The sequence below is a fragment of the Rhinoderma darwinii genome, chromosome 4 (assembly GCF_050947455.1).
Source record: "Rhinoderma darwinii isolate aRhiDar2 chromosome 4, aRhiDar2.hap1, whole genome shotgun sequence".
Taxonomy (NCBI): Eukaryota; Metazoa; Chordata; class Amphibia; order Anura; family Rhinodermatidae; genus Rhinoderma; species Rhinoderma darwinii.
In genome coordinates, this window is record NC_134690.1 from 111,081,824 (window position 1) to 111,088,296 (window position 6,473).

Here is a 6,473-nt window from a genome sequence, read left to right on the forward strand (position 1 = left end):
AAAACATAATGTTTCCACCTCCATGCTTGACAGTGGGGACGGTGTTCTTTGGGTCATAGGCAGCATTTCTCTTCCTCCAAACACAGCGTGTTGAGTTAATGCCAAAGAGCTCAATTTTAGTCTCATCTCACCACAGCACCTTCTCCCAATCACTCTCAGAATCATCCAGATGTTCATTTGCAAACTTCAGACGGGCCTGTACATGTGCCTTCTTGAGCAGGGGGACCTTGCGGGCACTGCAGGATTTTAATCCATTACGGCGTAATGTGTTACCAATGGTTTTCTTGGTGACTGTGGTCCCAGCTGCCTTGAGATCATTAACAAGTTCCCCCCGTGTAGTTTTCGGCTGAGCTCTCACCTTCCTCAGGATCAAGGATACCCCACGAGGTGAGATTTTGCATGGAGCCCCAGATCGATGTCGATTGACAGTAATTTTGTATGTCTTCCATTTTCTTACTATTGCACCAACAGTTGTCTCCTTCTCACCCAGCATCTTACTTATGGTTTTGTAGCCCATTCCAGCCGTGTGCAGGTCTATGATCTTGTCCCTGACATCCTTAGAAAGCTCTTTGGTCTTGCCCATGTTGTAGAGGTTAGAGTCAGACTGATTAATTGAGTCTGTGGACAGGAGTCTTTTATACAGGTGACCATTTAAGACAGCTGTCTTTAATGCAGGCACCAAGTTGATTTGGAGCGTGTAACTGGTCTGGAGGAGGCTGAACTCTTAATGGTTGGTAGGGGATCAAATACTTATTTCTCTGTGCACAATGCAAATAAATATATATAATTTTGACTATGTGATTTTCTTTTTTTTTTTTATATATATATATAATCTATCTCTCACTGGTAAAATTAACCTAGCCTAAAAATTCTAGACTGTTCATGACTTTGACAGTGGGCAAACTTACAAAATCAGCAAGGGATCAAATACTTATTTCCTTCACTGTATGTAAATTAGATGTTAGGACCTGGCGACAGGTCCTCTTTAACCACAAAATCAGAGAATGCAAATGGATAAATGATTCAACCCATCAAGCTAATATTTAGTAGAGGCTCAATTGGCAGCAGCAAATTGCAGTCTTGTGTACTGTATATGTCTCTATCAACTTTGCATTCATTGCAAAACTTCTCAAGCTCAAATTGCTTGGGGACCATAAGTGACCAGTTAAATCCAGCCACAAATTCTGCACTATTACTTAGCCATTTCATTAACATTTTTATTCCATTAATGTGTAGCTTGTATATAGTTGGAAATTGACAGGATCAGAGGCATAACTATTAATAATGGTCACTCTACCACATAAGGGAGTACCTGTGTTTATTGTTTGTGCTGTCACTGTGTACATGAGATTTTACTTTATTTACTGACTTCGTATACCTCTTACCTTCATAAGCCTTCCAGGGCTTGCAAGTCATGATATGCGCCAAAACCTAATTTCTCTCCTTCTTTCCAATTCCTTAATATTATTATTTAATTTTGACGATAGAAGCAACAACAACAGGTAAGTGTTACTGGATGTTGTGGACAATCGAGTTGAAGAGTAGGATTTTCGAGTATCAATTTGAATGTTGAGTAGTATATATATATATAGCAGATAACAAACAAACACAGCACTCCAAACAAGCTGAACATTTGGCCATGTGCACGTTAGCAGTGAAAGGATGAAATCAACTCCTTGGTAAATAGACAGCAGAGATATAGAGCAAATAACAGCACCAGGACTTCAATATTGACGGAGAGATGTTGGTTTATTCCCCACAGAGTAAACAAAACAAGCTCATTTTGTTCACTCTGTGGTGAACAAACCAACATCTCTCCATCAATATTGAAGTCCTGGTGCTGTTATCTCCTCTACATCTCTGCAGTATATATATATATATATATATATATATATATATATATATACATACATACATACATACACACACACATACATATGCATATATATCAACACATATATATACACTAATATATATATATATATGTATATACATATATATACACACATATATATATATCAACACATAAATATATATATATACACACACACACACATATATATATATATATATATGTACATATATACACATAAATGTATACATATATATATATATACACACACACATATATATATATATATATACACATCAACACACATATATATATATATATATACATACATACATATATATATCAACACATATATATATATATATATATATATATATATACACATATAAATCCTTTCAAAATACGAGACAGCACACCTTGATAGTGAAAAAAGTGGATTTATTCACCACAGGCATGTGGTGAATAAATCCACCTTTTTTACTATCAAGGTGTGCTGTCTCGTATTTTGAAAGGATTTACTTGGTATTTGGGACATTGGTCATATGTCCAAACGAGACCTTGCACCCTGGCTGTACGTATTTTGACAAACGGTGCTGCTTGTTTATCCTTTGTTTGAACACATATATATATATATATATATATATATATATATATAGGATCAGAGGCATAACTATTACTAGTGGTCACTCTACCACATAAGGGAGTATTCTTAGTGCTGTCACTGTGTACATAACTGTGTGCATTATTCTTATTTAATCTGATGCAGTGTATATGATTCCTGTGCTGTGACATCACTATATTTATTATCCTTGTTCTGTAAAATCATTGTGCACATTATTCCCAGTGCGTGTAATAACCCTTTTCTATGATATCACAATGTTTATAATCCATGCACTCAGATATCACTGTGTGCACTATCCTTGTACTGTATTATTACTTCTATCTTCTAACATCACTGTGTGCATTATCCCTGTACAGTGAAATATTGTGACCATGATCTCGGTGTGCATCATCCCTGTACTGTGACATGGCTGTGACTATTATTTAGTGCTGGTACTTAAAGAGGCTCTGTCACCAGATTTTCCAACCCCTATCTCCTATTGCAGCAGATCAGCGCTGCAATGTAGATAAGAGTAACGTTTTGTTTTTTTTTAAAAACAAGCATTTTTGGCCAAGTCATGACCATTTTTATATTTATGCAAATGAGGCTTTCCTAAGTACAACTGGGCGTGTTTAAAGTTAAGTCCAAGTGGGCGTGTATTGTGTGTGTACATCTGGGCGTTTTTACTTGTTTTACTAGCTGGGCGTTGTGAATGGAAGTGTATGATGCTGACGAATCAGCATCATCCACTTCTCTTCGTCAACACCCAGCTTCTGGCAGTGCACAGACACACAGCGTGTTCTCGAGAGATCACGCTGTGACGTCACTTCCTGCCCCAGGTCCTGCATCGTGTCGGACGAGCGAGGACACATCGGCACCAGGCGACAGAGGCTACAGTTGATTCTGCAGCAGCATCAGCGTTTGCAGGTAAGTCGATGTAGCCTCTGTCGCCTGGTGCTGATGTGTCCTCGCTCGTCCGACACGATGCAGGACCTGGGGCAGGAAGTGACGTCACAGCGTGATCTCTCGAGAACACGCTGTGTGTCTGTGCACTGCCAGAAGCTGGGTGTTGACGAAGAGAAGTGGATGATGCTGATTCGTCAGCATCATACACTTCCATTCACAACGCCCAGCTAGTAAAACAAGTAAAAACGCCCAGATGTACACACACAATACACGCCCACTTGGACTTAACTTTAAACACGCCCAGTTGTACTTAGGAAAGCCTCATTTGCATAAATATAAAAATGGTCATAACTTGGCCAAAAATGCTCGTTTTTGAAAAAAACAAAAAATGTTACTCTTATCTACATTGCAGCGCCGAACAGCTGCAATAGGAGATAGGGGTTGGAAAATCTGGTGACAGAGCCTCTTTAACGTTGGTTTTTACCTCTCTCTGTGGCAACATTCTTTTTATTGTCTTTGTGGAGAAATATAACTGTTTATTATCTCTGTATTGTGCCTTTACCATGTCTATTATTCTTGCAGAAGGGTGTCATTGTGTGCATTATCCATGTTCTGTGACATAACTGTAAGTAGTATTATTATTATTCTTGTGCAGCGACATCACTGCGCATTTTCAGGGGTATATGAGGTGCAGACATTGCAGTTACACCTGAAAGTGCCTGAAGTGACCCAATGGTTTCTCTTCCAGTACTATAAGTTACTGTGCATGTAAAGATGAGGGGCCTGGATATTTGTCTCTAGAATGGTGCCTGTACTGTATATGATGCACACAGTCCCTTCCTCTCATCCAAAATTCTTAGTGGGATTCAGATTAAACTAAAATCATGAATATATTCCTGCATTTGTGACATGGTACATTTTACTTCTGAAATGAGACATTGGACCTTGGAACTATTGTAGTCATGCAGGAATAAACCTGGTAAACAAGAATGCCAGGAAACATTTTAGGCTGGGTTCACACGACCTATTTTCAGACGTAAACGAGGCATATTATGCCTCGTTTTACATCTGAAAAGAAGGCTACAATACGTCGGCAAACATCTGCCCATTCATTTGAATGGGTTTGCCGACGTACTGTGCCGACAACCTGTCATTTACGCGTCGTTGTTTGACAGTTGTCAAACGACGACGCGTAAAAATACAGCCTCATCAAAAGAAGTGCAGGACACTTCTTTGAGACGTAATTTGAGCCGTTCTTCATTGAACTCAATGAAGCACAGCTCAAAATTTACGGCTGTCAGAGAAGCCTCGCAAAATGCGAGGAGGAGCATTTACGTCTGAAACGAGGCTGCTGTTTTCTCCTGAAAACAGTCTGTCTTTTCAGCCGTAAAAGCCTGCTACCATGTGTACATACCCTTACACATTACATAACGACCACCAGGGCCGGCCTTAGGGGTGTGCGACCTGTGCCATTGCACAGGGCGCATCACTCCAGCGGATGGAAGGGGGCGCTGCACTGGCTCCCTTACCATACTTGTTTCAGAACCGCCCGGGCTCGGCAGTCGCCTTTCCGCGCGGGCCCCTTCCATCCATGGCCGGCGGCTCCACTAGCAGCTGCTGCAGCTGCTACAGTGGTAGCGATGCCTCTGCTCTGCTATCTACTAGTGCCACTGTATCTCCCTGAAGGAGCGGAATCCCCGTGTGGCCGGGGATTCCGCTACTGGATGGAGCACTTGATGTCTCTGTACATATATGGACAGTGACATCAGGGGCCACTCCTGAAGTGGAATACCCGTCCACAGCGCTGCCAATGATGTGACCAGGGATTCCACTCCAGGAGAAGCCAGTGACGTCACTGTCCATAAATGGACACAGACAACAGGGGCTTCTCCTGGAGTGGAATCCCTGGTCACAGCGTCGGCATCGATATATGGACAGACATCAAGCGCTGTGTCCAGGAGCGGAATCCCCGGCCACAAGGGGATTCCACTCCTTCAGGGAGGTCGCTATCTACAGGAAGGGGGTGCTATCTACAAGGGGGTTGTATGGCACTACCTATGAGGGGGCTGTGGCACTACCTACCAGGGGGCTGTGTGGCGCTATCTACAAGGGGGCTGTGTGGCACTACCTACAGTGGGCTGTGTGGCACTATCTACAGTGGCTGGTGGCACTACCTACAAGGGGGCTGTGTGGCACTATCTACAGTGGGAATCTTTGAGTGGGGGCTGATGGTTATTTTACTGTGAGTGGGGGGGCTGATGGTCATTTTACTGTGAGTGGGGGGGCTGATGGTCATTTTACTGTGAGTGGGGGGCTGATGGTCATTTTACTGTTAGTGGGGGGCTGATGGTCTTTAAGTAGTTTCCACCTCTGAGCTCCAATTGAAATTAATAGGAGGCAGAAAATACCTGCGGCGCTCGTTTGGTGCTTTTTTGCCTGTGTCTTTTGCAATAGCTTCAATGGCTTAAAAAGGATGCAAAAAAAAAAAAAGTCAAATAAAGCTGTCGAACATACCTTAAGAGTGTAGTGCTTGTTTTTAGCCGTTTTCTGTCTTTCTCGAAACAATTTTTGGTAGGGGTGCCCTGAGGAAATTCTATTTTTCCAGTGGTGCCTCGAGTCTGAAAAGGTTGGGAAACTCTTTACTAAGCTACAGGATCACGCCGGCCTATGCAAGGATCCTGCCGTGAAGCAGCTGAGGTTGTCGTGGAAACGGGACCTAGGTAAGTAAAAAATTGTGTTTTGTTTGGAAGCACTGTCTACAAGGGGGAGGTGGGGGATTATGGCACGGTCTACAGGGAGGCTGTATCGCACAATCTACAGGGGGGCATTATTTACAAAGGGGGGGCTGGGTGTGGCAGCCAGGGGAGGGGGCATTATACTTTGTGGGGGCCACTAAGCAGACATTATACTGTGTAGGGTTACTACAGGGGGCAATAAACTGTGTGCGGCACTTATGGGGCATAATACTGTGTGGGCACAATTAAAGGACAAAATACTGTGTCCTTGAAGGGGTTATAATATATAATTAAATATTATTATTATTATTATACTATATAGGGGGCACTAAAGGGGCATTATACTGTGTAGGGGCACTATATAGGGCATTATACAGTG